Source organism: Argopecten irradians, chromosome 7, assembly GCF_041381155.1.
Source record: "Argopecten irradians isolate NY chromosome 7, Ai_NY, whole genome shotgun sequence".
NCBI lineage: Eukaryota > Metazoa > Mollusca > Bivalvia > Pectinida > Pectinidae > Argopecten > Argopecten irradians.
The window spans coordinates 28,391,200-28,404,716 of NC_091140.1; the positions used below are offsets into that span (position 1 = coordinate 28,391,200).

Here is a 13,517-nt window from a genome sequence, read left to right on the forward strand (position 1 = left end):
TAGATAACCTTGTTCATTTGTATTAATCATGATTCAGCTTAAGAAAATAATGTAAGGTTTGGTAACCAGCATTTGAACTTGATAACATTTCTCTAACAAATGCAGGACAATTATGAGAGCTTTTTGCCTTAATAAACTAAAAGAACATTATAAACTCCATGCATATCAATCTCCACCATAACATCAATCCTTTCAGAATTTGTTACTGCATGAAAGAATGAGAGATATATGGCTTAGTGGGTTTGTTCATTAGAGAATCGGTCATTTCTAAGTGTTTCCTGGAAGGAAAAGCTATCCAATAACAAGGATTTTGTGTAGTGTTAATTATCCCCAGTGGAATGTCCAGAAATTTTATGTCCACCAGAATGACCAGCAGATGGCCATATCTCTATAGCATTGACCATTGGTCACTGATGTTTGATGTCACAAATTCAATATTTACTGTTACCATGGCGATATAGATGCCACCTGAAATCTCTCTATGAGCACTGGAGTAGGACTTTTCAGAAAGCACAATTGTGACGTTGAGTGGTATTATTTGAGCCTTGCAATTTTTGAAATAGTGACTGCCTCAGTACACATTGGATCTATGACTTCAACAAATTTTATGAATTCTTACGAAAATAGATACTTGTGTTGTCATTTCATGTTTGCTGGGTGACCGAATTTGAAGATAAAATGTCATTGTTGGAAAGATTATATGTAAATATTGTGGTCTCTGTTCATCGTTGAAAAGGTTTGATATTTTAATGGCTTATGTGTAACGGATAATCAATATTGTTATTTATTCATTTTTTGGAGAACTTTCAATGACAGGGTATTATTTTCTATTGTGACGGTCAGTGTAGGTGATTAATGATCTGGACACTGACCAACAATGTCCAGTTCTCCATTAACAATCTGACCAATATTGATGAGATTTTAATGCTTATAGTTTACATATTATCATTGTCTGCCGATGATATGGGACCCATTTATCTTGATGACTTTCCCCTTCCCACCACCATTTTAAAGATGACGTCTGACGGTGGATTTAAGGACAGACTGGAATCTAAAGTGTAAATATATCATTACTGTCTAAATGCATTACTGTCGGAGGAGGGAGGAACCACACCGCTAAAAATAAACCTCCACCCCGCTGAAGAGACCTGCGTGTTTGTATATGGATTATATTTTTTCTCTCAAGATATTTTAAATGGATGATACATGATTTCTGTGTATAGCAATCTGTTTAATTTACAGATGCCACTCTTGAGAAAAGCGTGTGTACGGAACTGTTGACAAACATCAGTGACAGTAGTGATCGACTCCGAACTTACTACCACCGGTGGACGACGTTAAGTAGAATCTATGAGTGCTAATAAAACAGCTCTGAGGACAGGCTCTGGCTTCTCTTTGATACCGAGGTAATTCAGGTAAACATATTTTATATAATCCTCTCATAACTCATTCATAAATTCTCCACTTGAGTTAAAAGGTCTCAGGACACTTGACCAAGAAAAGTTATCAGTTTCACCTTTTCTTACATGTAAATGGGCAAAATTCAAAAGAAAATTAGGGATATTTTATAGAAACAATTCAAGTAAACAACATCAATTTCATCATGAAATTTCAAGAGGAAAATTTAAGATATCTTATTTAAACAATTCAAGAAAACTTATCACTTTCATTGTGAATGGGCAAAATTCAAGAGGAAAATTAGAGGTATTTTTAAACAATTCAAGAAAAAAAGTTATCAATTTCAGCTTTTATAAGATGTAAATGGGCAATTTTATTCAACCTGCCCAACGAAGTTGGCGGATAAGCGCATAGAGTTGAAAAAATGAAAAGGTGCCTAAAGATGCTGTACCGCTGACAAATGGTATTTTTTCTCTATCAAAAACAGGAACAGACGATTTAGTATTTTTCTCCAGTTACAAAAGGACTTACTTTACATAATTACCACCATTGAAAAGTTTGAGCTTCTAATTTTACTTCAACATGAAAATATTAAAAACAATTAATTGCATCCCGAAAAAATTCCAAGGCACTTAATGTCCTATATGGAATGAAGTACTGATTACGCATGCACCAAAGCAAAATAAATTGTTTCATATTATTTTTGTGCTTATTAGACATATATACACACAATTAAATACCAATTCTTGTTAAAATAATGAATATCCTTTATGCACTGTCAGCGGTGGAGCATCTTCATTAAGACAAAATTATTTCCTACATATACTGTACATGTACAGTTTTGATAGTCTTGGACTAATTTAAATTGAAAACTCAAAAGAGGATGGGACATACATAAGGACATGAGCGCTTATTAGGTAGAATATATGGTAATTCAAGAGGAAAATGGTAGAGATATTTTATTGAAACAATTCATTTCAAATGCTTTGTCATCAATTTGTAAATGGTTCATTAAGAGCTAGGAAGGAGGACATTATCAAGTGCTAGCTCTATTCCTCTATCCAGATGGTCTGATGGATGAAACTGTCAAGCTATCATAATATCACATCAATATTCCTATATTTAAGTGTTGCTGAAGCCTTCAGAGACTTTGTCATCCATGAGTGGAATTTCAGATCCAATTTCTGGCCTACTTTGTTTCTGCTGTCATTCACAGTAATGCATTGCACAATTTTTCTTGATGCTGGTGCATATTTTGTGCAGCTCAGCTGCTTTGTAAACTGTTCATTGAAAAATGAAAAAACTGTACAACTTTCAAATTCAAATCTGCGGCATGTCTTGTTGTAAGTGAACAGGAGCCACAGTGGCAAAGTGGTTAAGATGTCCTGACATATTACCACAAGTCCGCAGTCTCTGGGTTGAGAATTTGAATCCCATGTGGGACAGATGCCAGGTACTCACTGCTGGTTGGTGGTTATTCTTTGGGTACTACTTCTTTCATCGAGCCCTCAATCTCAAGGATGCGAATTGGAATCCTATGTGGGGCAGTACCAGGACTGACTGCTGGTCGGTGATTTTTTTCTGCAGGTTGGATCTCTGACTTTCCTCCACCAACAACCTACCTGGTTTTTAAATGACCCTGGCTGTTAATAGGGCATTAAACTGATAAATAAAGCCAAATATAAGGGAACGAAACAAAATTAAAAAACTGACCATCAAACCTGTAGAGATGGTTTTCCTCTCCATATCGAAGATAATATTTCAACTGAAGACAAAACTTTAGTTGCTTTCAACCCTAATGTCATCTCAAAGTCAACACCACTACAGTTTGTATTGCAATTTTTAAGAAATTTTGAATAAAAGGTTTCAATTTAATCATTTTGGAAAGATAAGCAAGACTTTTAGCTGAAATCAGCAGAACCCATTGAGTTGAACAGGGACCTCTAGTTCTAATTGTGTGAAATATCAAGGTTTGGTATACATACTTGCACTTCTGCACAAGATGGTCGATTATAGATTTGAACATTTTACATTAGTCAGATATATATAAGAAAATGCCTTTATAAATCAAAATGTTATTAAATGGAGATAGATTTTTTTAAAGATAAATGATTTCATCCATATATACAAGTCTATTGTCAAATGCAGATAATTGTTGTGTCTGAAAATGTTATTTATAGTCTCTGGATGTTTGTGCGTTGTGAGATTGTCTTTAGTACTTTTGGCTATAATTGAATGTCACCAGTCTGGAATATACAGGCTTAATGGCTTCAACTTCAAAATAGATTCAATCTGATTATATTTTTATCCAACTCTTATAATCATGCATTAGTTGTAAGGTTTCTAAGCACTCTTGTTGCCATGGATACTGATGAAAGAGAAACAATCTGATTATACTATAAGTAAAATCGTGGACAGTGCATGATTCCATACAAATAGCAGATTACGACTTCCATTTGCTGCAAATTCATTTCATAGTGTTTATAGTTACGAGCACGAAACATTTACCGTAACAAGCTTTGTAAAAGTTGATACATAGAGCTTGCAAGGATAACAAGTCTTTTTGCATGTGGTCAATCAATATGCTGTATTATGATCTCAACATAAATCTAAGGTATAAAAGCATGGTTTAAGTCTTGTAATGTGGAATATCCTCTCTGTTACAAAGTGGGATGTGCTTTTATAGTTTCAGTGCCTCAATCCACAAAAAATCTAAAAGGAGTCCCACTTTCAATCAGTCACTAAATAGGGCAAAAACAGCAGGATATTTTATCTTCTTGTTGATTTGGTACTGTGAACTTCAAATATTGTTTCAGTTGGCAATTATATGTGATGTGGGACAGTAAAGCCAGGTAGTCTGACTTGTTGGATGGGGATTTTTTCTCTGAGTACTCAGTGCTGCACACATTTTCTAAATTCTGCACATTCTCAATTGACCCTGGTTGTGAAAAAGTAAGAAGAAAAAAAAGCTTTGGAAAATATAAATCTTCTAAAATGGATTTACTACCTCAGTGACATGAGCAACTCAATTGCTATTATGATGGTAACATAAATATGGGAACTATAATTGTAAGCTATTGATTTTCAAGAAGTGGGTCATATATTGCATGTAGAAAGCATTTAAGGAGAATTTAAGTACTAGCTTTGCTGTCGGTATAGTAACATCACATAATGTCTTTGGGACAACACTACTAATGTCGTCATTGTATTAACCTATCATTGTGTTTTCCCTAAACTCCTCTAATGTACTATAAACCACTTTAATTCACAAAGTAGAGTAGAAATATCCTAAAATAGGTTTGATTTTCATCAAAATTAGAGTTTTTGGCACAACTTGGCATTTCCTGCCAAAGCTCCGAAAATAAACCGTTGGCCCACATTACAACAGACTTGAAGGCTCTCCCATATACAATTAGCTCCATATACAAACAGGGCTTACCGTTCAAGTCAAGGCAGTTCACACCAAGCCGCAAGATGTTTATTTTGTTAACGTAATATAGAAAATGTATGCTAAGATTTGGGTATCAACTCCGAAGCCAAAAACTATTTGAAAATTCAAGATAGCAAAGAGTAAAGATTGGCAGACAACATACATGGTAAATCAAGTATATATTGTTTTGCAAACTAATGTTTTAAAAATTCTCTGTGTAAAAATTGTAATACTTTTGAAAAGTCTTGAGAAATGTAAAGTAGGATTGATTATTCATTCCATTCCCAGTGTATCAGTTAAAAAGATTTTATAGCTTAGATCTGTATAGGATAGATGAAATTTAGCCCTATAGAGTTCCAAGTTTCTTATAATAGATAACCTGAATGAATTATTCTGAAATTTTCTAAAATTCTAAATACTCCACAGTTAAGACATTCATTTTTTAAGCCTAAAGGTATTGCTTCAATCGATAACTTTCCTTGGGCTTAGGTCGTAGAATATCAATAATAACCTATACTTCATGTATTTGTGAACTTAAAAGAGAATTAGTTTACATTGATTTATATATATATATGTATATATCTGTAAGAGAAATTTGTCTATCCATCCTGATGAGAAAGTATACTGTCTACAAACCGGAGATACAGGAAAGAAATCAATGTATTTGTTAGTCTGAGCATTGAGAGTCTCCATTTTAGTGGGACCGACTATTTATTGTAGTCGTCAGGTGCAAGGCCCTCAAAGTGGATTCAAAATGATATTGATAAACCAGCATGTTTCTTTCGTTTTGTGAAACAACATGACTTGTTTGCCTTTATAGTTTCTAATGTACAATATTAAATTTGATTTGGAGATGAGAAACTTTTAAGGAAGGCTAAATGAGAAAGTTTTAAAATAGCTAGGCTAGATGGGAAATATGATAGAAAAGCTAACTTATCGTGATGGTTTTGCCCATTGGTTAATCAAAATGTATCCCATTTCTTGGGAAACCTTTAACAATTTGTTCAAACATTTCTTTCCCCAATTCAGTTTCATACATCTCCCTAAAAAATGAGTTATAATCACAAATTTATCGTGATTAACTTATTTTCATTTGTTTCCATTATAAATTTGTGGGCGAGAATATATCAATTAAATGTATGACCTTGAAAATCTTAGTTTTCTTTGTAAGATATAACTTGATGATGACCTTGAGAACTTTATATAAATACATTCTAAAACCAGGAAATATACCCACTGATTTAGGTGTTATTATGTAAATACTGTTAGGAATGTAATCTGTTACATTGAGTAGATGGTAATTAACATGGCAACGATCTGACTCTGACATAACTACTCTAATCACTCCTGATCGCTGATAAACTCCATTCACCGATCAGTTGATTATGGTGCACCCGGGCATTCATTCCAATCCTCCGCAGGAATGTAAACAAATCGTCCTGAGTATATCTTTTAGAACTTTTGTTTACCTGCGTAGCTTCTGTGGATTTCAGGGTACAGTGAACATCTCTGTCATTTTTTGGCATCAGTATAAAGCAAAATGTCCTAAGATACACAAACAGGTTGGCTGCAGTGGTAGCATGAGTGTTGACCTTTTGTGAGAATGCTGTTTATAATATTTGTGGGTGTATACCAAGAGGTGTTGAAAGAGAGGATGCAAATTCCTGATCTATTAGTAGTTCACATGTGTTTAAAATGATGCTCTGTTACTCAAGCTTAATTTATTACATATAGATGGCTGGTTATGGGGTATGTTAATTGGTGATTAAAAATAGTGTAATAAAGAGTTATCTCCCTTGGTAATTTTCTCAATTTAATTGGTTTGAAAAGACTCTCTCACGTAGCTAGACTGCACAAGCATCAGTTTCTGGAATATTGAACTTTGAAGAAAATTTGGTTTTAGAATTTGGTCACTATATAATATCCCTGATTCCTTAATGCTCAACTAAGGGGAGATAATTTTGTATAAGAACTATATGATTTTATCTAAAAAATCAGCTTCTTGTGGCCAATCTTTGTCACAATTGTAGCAATGTTTCTCTTTTAATATATTTTCTGGCTAGAACTTTGATTTTATGAAATATTATGACATAATTTTTTTACAATTTAAAAGAGGGGATAAATAACCTTGGCGAAACATCACTGTGAATTGAAATAAATTGGAATCTTTATACAAAAGGCTATAGTATTGATGAGTTGAAAAAAAAATCTGACACTTAGATAGATAAACTAATATAGCAGATCAGTGAGCAATAATTTTAGCTGGATATTTGTTGGAACTTTTACATTTCCTGGCCATTTTTCTTCCCTAAACTCTACTTTGTTTAGATTTTCAAGCCACAGCACAAAGATGTGGGAGAACCAGACCGGTAAAGAGCACCTGTTGTGTGTACAAGGCTGATGATGAGGAACTGACACGTTGTAAATGATGGGGGTTAGAATTATTGTTATTACTATAACATGTGTCTGGTCAGCCACAATCAACATTTCAGGCCGACTGCTTCAATAAAATGTTTATATGTTTCCTCAAAGTACTGTCAGTCAACAGACCAGGAGGAAATATTCTAACTAAAAGAGGCAGGGAGTATTTCAACTAAACAGGCTGCCAGAGATTCTATCCACTAGCTTAGAGGCAAAGTGATTGATTCTAGTAGGGCCTGTTACAGAATAAAATTGGTGTCACATGTTCAATTAGAATAGAAACATATTACAGAAATTGGACCAGATAAGTAAATATATATATGTTGTATGTGTCCATAACATAATTTCCATAGGTAAAAATTAGGTTGCAACTGGCCTGCCAATCGTTATACTTGGCAATTTTAGTTTCTTGTGAAGGGGAGAAATTGACTGGTCTGTCCTTTTGTGGTTGTTCTAAAAAATAAAATCCATTTCACTCTTGCAAGTCGCAATGCTGTTCTTGGTGAATGTGTTTGTTAAGGTTGTGTTGTAAACATTTGCAATAAATCCATGCACCGAACATTTAACACCAGAAATAAATCACTGGTTAATTTGATAAACTCACTTTACAATTGGATACCTAAAATACTAAAAGTAGATAAGCTGAATAGATTTTGAGAAACAGGTGGGCGTATTGTCAGGAAATAAGCTAATTACATATATATATATATACAGGTATTTATGGTAGAATTTAGATATATTTCTCATGGTAGCAAGGATCCACCATCAATTTGTTTTTATTGACTGAAATCCAAAATATTTAGTTGTAAGTATATTTTGGAAATTGGTTAAATTGCCCTAGGTGTAAATGTCTTAAATTATTTAATTTTGTCACCGTAGATAAAAAATTCTATATCTTTCTGCGTTACAGAAACCTGTCGGATTAAATAAAATCATTGTTTTAAATATCTCTCAGTCTTGAATTATCTTTTATGATATTTTTGTAGCTTTTTAACATTTAGAATCTTAGCAAAGATCATTTCTTGGATAGTTTCAATTCTGTGACTGTTTTAGAAAGAGAGATTTGATTCAGAAATATTCTGTGGTATAACTTGCTGTGAATTCTGTTTTTGAATTGATCAGACGGCAGTTTGATTTAATTTTGATTGTAAGTGAAGGAAATTGAGAGAGACGGGAGTGCCAGGAGAAAATGGCTTCAAGGTTTTCCGGGGTTGACTGAGACGAAACAGAACATGTATGCGACTTCTCTTGTATTTGATTACAAGAGTCTTAAAATGAGAGGGCACTAAGGTTGGAACTTCTCCATCAGGATTACATCACAGCGATAACTAAAATTTGTTTGGTTCAATTTATTTTCAATTTCTGGAGTTCTGCGTTACTACAAAAGAATGCTGTTTTGAAATTGGATCTTGCTATTTTACATGTAGGCATGTGTGTCTTATCAGATGTTCTTCAGCTTTGTTACATTAGTATGATAACAGTATGTTAGATTGAAATTTATAGAGAGTGCTTATCACATCTGAAGTGTTTACCTAGCGAGGTCTTGTTATATAATTTCATAACTTTACAGATCATAATTTGTTGACTCTAAATCTTTGCATCAATTTAGGGGTTTTGAGATACTTAAAAATAATGAGGGTTGTGTATAAATCCCACCTTGATATGACGATTGTGACATAAAAAAATTGCATCAAAATATGGCATCATAATTGCTAAAAGGTGGAGGGGGATAGTCAATCATGATAACACGTTACCAGTGTCTTTAATTTCAAAATTGATTTTTGTTGTTCTTTCTTTAAATCACGTGTGCAATATTTCTATCCTAATGATGCAATAATTAAGGGACTTTCACTATAAGCTATACCTATTGAAAACATACGTTTCAATGAAATATATTCATACAAAAATAGGCAAAATATTCTTCTACATTCAGACTGATCTATTAATTTACCAGAGAGAGAGGCGAGGTAGAGAAAACAGAAGTGCATGCCTTTTCAATGTTCCTACCAGGGTTTGAACCAACAACCTCTGACTGAATTACATACCTCAGCAACTGACTATACTAAAGAAATGTTCTAGATTACATTAATTGAATTAATATTCTTACCTGTCCGCTCTCCGTATCGTTTGATACCTGGATGCCATCCACTGTACTATTCAATGTATCCATATTCACAGTTAAAGATATAGAAAAATACCAGGTGATTGTTTCAACGGTAAAAGAAACTATAAAAATGACCTACCTGTTCATCCATGTCTTTAGATACCTGTACAGCATCCATTGTGTTTACCGTATCCATGGCCACGGAAAAATACAGGTGAAAATATTGGAAGATGGAAGCATCTGATACTATCGAATACCTAGTGTTGAGGAACAGCAGGTTTTCATTACTTCTAAATTGGTGGGAGCGTGTTTACGGGTTGGTCTATCTATAATTAATGTGATTTTGCCTTCTGTTTGGTTTTTAATGTGCAAAAAATCACCGAGAATAGTACAGGTATGACGCATGCACAGGTATCTATAAATGGTCCCTTAATTCCCATTCTAACACCTGTACGTGTACATTAATTATGGAATTTGCCAATTAATGCTCACCTTTGGTTATTACTGACTTATCACTGTAAAAATTGTGTTTAGGTTACAATGTCATATATAAGAATGTTTGATATCGATGCAAAAGTTATGCATGTAAATTTTACGACGCAAAAAAAAAGAAAAGGCATCTATGAGATTGTATGTTTGGTGGGTTACCATTTGGTTTCAAGACTTATAACTCTTTAGGAGCTATTTAAGTATGAGTCAAAATACCTGTGAGATATGAGATACATGTACATACATAATTAATTATATGTAAGCTAGACAGTTCTGTTCATATGCTCAGGAGATTTTTCATATCAAATTCACAAATAAAATCCATATACAACATCTGCATTGATTCTTCACTACACTTACACCTATCTATTAACCCATTCTACAGAATATTTTCAATTTAGTATCCAATTAAGAATTTTTGAATTCCTGAATTTCGATGGCAAATTAGTTACTCCCTTTAATTTTTCCTTGATACACATTCAATTTTGTTTCATTGTAAATCCAGTAAGTCTTTATCCTTGATGTCAAACTTGATCAATAAGTAAATTAAGCTACTGAAATGCTGTTTGCTATTTCAGTATCTGGTAATTTTGTTTTAAAAGCCTCAGTCATTGAGAGAATGCTTTTATCGCCGATATTGTTAAGTATTATCCATTGGATTTTGCCATAAACTTCTGTAGGGCTGTTTGTTGTGATGTAATCCGATTATATAGAGGAAGCTGAAGCATCATTTCAGTTCATGTGGACTCGAAATGGAGAGACAAATTGTAAGATATATTAAAAGGGATTACTACACAAGCATTAGGATGGTATACCTACAGTTAAAAGTTGCTATAAGAACCTTAACTTTATCACATCAGCCTGTCATTTGTGTTGGGCAAAGATTTCTGCTGTTAAACAGAATCAATGATTATTTATTAAATCTGTGGGGACTAGCAAAGTTACTTATAGGCATAGTATCTTATATAATACACATATTGCAAACATCAATATCTTATAAGAACCTTGACGGGAATTGAAAAATGCTATGTCACCATAGAGTAATTGATACTCAATTAACCACTTCTAATATGTAAATGGCGATTGTATCATAATGATATTGATCTTTATTGAAAGTGATAAAGTCAGATTTTGATTGAAGTTAATTACATTTCAATGATAAAGTTAGTTAGCTACTTAGTTTATTAGATTAAATGCCCTATTAACTGCTAGGATCATTTAAAGAAGGCCTTCCATGCATGTGATGTGATATATTGGTGATGTAAGTGTGTATTTTGGGAGGTTGCAGTATGTTTGTTTTGTGTCTCCTTACAATATTGGAACTCTTGCTTTTTTATAGTGCTATCTCACTGAAGTATGCTGCCAGAGATACATAAACCAGTCATCCCACTTCCCACCAGGGACTGTGAAGAACTTTTACACAACCAAGAGATACTAAGAGATCTCATCAGATCTTGTATCATTTGTGTTGATGTTCATTCAAGGTCACAGGGATAAAATCTTTTGAAAGTTATTCGTTGATTTTCAAATGTATGTTAGAGATTCAGATTAATGCTACAGGCCAATTGGGCCTCATGTTTTAGACAACATGATCAGAAATATCTGATCACTTCCTAGACAACGCTAGATTTTCACATTAAAAAAAAAATAAAAGATAAAAACTTTATTTTCACTATCTACTTAATGACAGTGAAAATTATGCAATTTTACTAATGCAGTTGCAATATTTATATACTTTTTAGGCAAACTAGTAATAAATCTGGAATTCAAAAGGATCTATAAAATCGCATGTAACAATAGCAGTTGAGTTGATGGAGCAGAGCTTTTGATGTATGAGCTGGCTTGAGCCATTATTGTCGTACACAGTATTATCACAAACCTCCCGAACTGCATGGGAGTCGTAATCACTGCGACTGTACACATCTACTGAAATCATCGGAACAATCTATAAACATGACATAGTATTCTATAGACATATTGTTAGTTGACAGTATCTGCATGGAATTGGAAAATGGTACATTACTGTCAGAAACATAATGGTGCTTGATTTTTGTTTATGGGCAAAAATCCTTCAAAGGATTATTTGAAGTTGTCTCTGATATCCTGCAATGCTTTCTCCCGCAATTTTTCATCCATTAGATTATTCAACTGATCGCTGTTTTGAGTTACGAGTTAACACATGGGAACTGTTACATCTGTAATGAATCAAGAATTTTATGACAAGTTGAACACTGGTAAAAACACAAGTTCATGCATTGTAATTAAAATCCAACGGATTATTTACAGGTTTCGTCTGTTTTAAACATCAATTCTTCACACTCACATTTTGATAGTAATCGCCATATTTTTGCCCCAACACGAGCTGTAAGTTTTGTGTCTTTTTAATCGTTTGTCAGATCTCGTCAATATTTCCTTGTCATAGTTATGATATTGATAACCTTAACTCGTAATCATGTTAAATCTCTGAAGTAGCCTTCAAAGCATTGCCTTGTCAGCAAGCTTGGAGTGGTGTTCAGGCTTGCTATTCTGGCACAGTGAGTATAGGACCAGATTTTTGAGTGCTCTCTAGTTTGTCTCATTCTGCTTGCTGCAGCGACCATAACACAGGAGAGAATTCTGTTTGTAAAGAGACGGCAGTGAACAGTGACTATCAACTCCATTGATTTCTATGCAGGGTTTCACTAACTGTTCGCTATGTATTTTTCTCCTACAGAAACGAAAACTGCACCAGGATGCCATTGAGACACGAGGATCTTGCTGTTCACTTTTCTTCTTCATCGTCAGCAGCCGAAATGAAACCTGAGTAGTTGATGGGAAATAATTACTTTCTCAAGAAATTTGTGTTTTGTTAGTTTTTAAAAAAACATTGGCGTGTGGAGCAGCTAGCTCGTCTAATAACCTTGGATACGGATGCTGAAAGTGATTAACTTCAAATTTTACACAGGAAGTGACTTGGATTTTAGTTTGATTTCAAACACTACTTTCTATTTCTGGTCATTTTCTTCAGGTAAGTTCATCATGCCTTTGTTTTTCACCTAAGTGTGAATGTTCATTCTTAAAATGCATACTTGGAAAAGTTATACACAACGAGATGCAAATTAAATTGGCGTGTCTGTTGGTAATCAACATTTTGGAGGGAAAACCGTAAACTAATGGAATATAACGAAGCAATTAGTTTTATAGTGTAAGTTCTTACAAAATACTTGTTATGTAATATTTTTTACAACTTAGCCACCTCAGTGTGTATCTTCAGAAATATAAAAGAGGTTTTTCAAATTGTTCTTGTTGACAGACAATGTACAATGCAGATATTCATGAATACATCTGAGTTATATTTCAATGATGAACTCTGCTCATATTTCTAAACAATTAATACCCTGTTTTCAAAAATATGTAATTTAATAACAAAAGTAATTAACTCACAGAATATTAATTGATTGAAAATATTTGCTGTATGCATACATGTGAAAAAGCTATAGAGCATATCGCGTAAGTTTATGTTTGCATGAATATTTTACAGTTGTAGTTACAACAGTGTGGGTCTACTCCGATAGTGATCCTCGCGTTGTGAATGGAGACCATTATAAGAAACATTCTGCATGTAGCATGCAACATGCATTAGCCTTCTATTTTAGATAAGACAATTTATAGGTATTACTATGTGAAAAAACCCAG

At 33.6% G+C, this 13,517-nt stretch overlaps 1 protein-coding gene across 1 annotated transcript in view; it reads left to right on the top strand.

The window, feature by feature from the left end:
- The window catches only part of LOC138328049 (uncharacterized), a 112,118-nt gene that overhangs the window by 18,502 nt on the left and 80,099 nt on the right, over positions 1-13,517 (top strand). Inside the window, exons 2-3 of the mRNA XM_069274645.1 lie at positions 1,243-1,415; positions 12,556-12,849. The gene's annotated coding sequence lies outside the window, so the exon portion shown is untranslated. The remainder of the gene's footprint in view (positions 1-1,242; positions 1,416-12,555; positions 12,850-13,517) is intronic.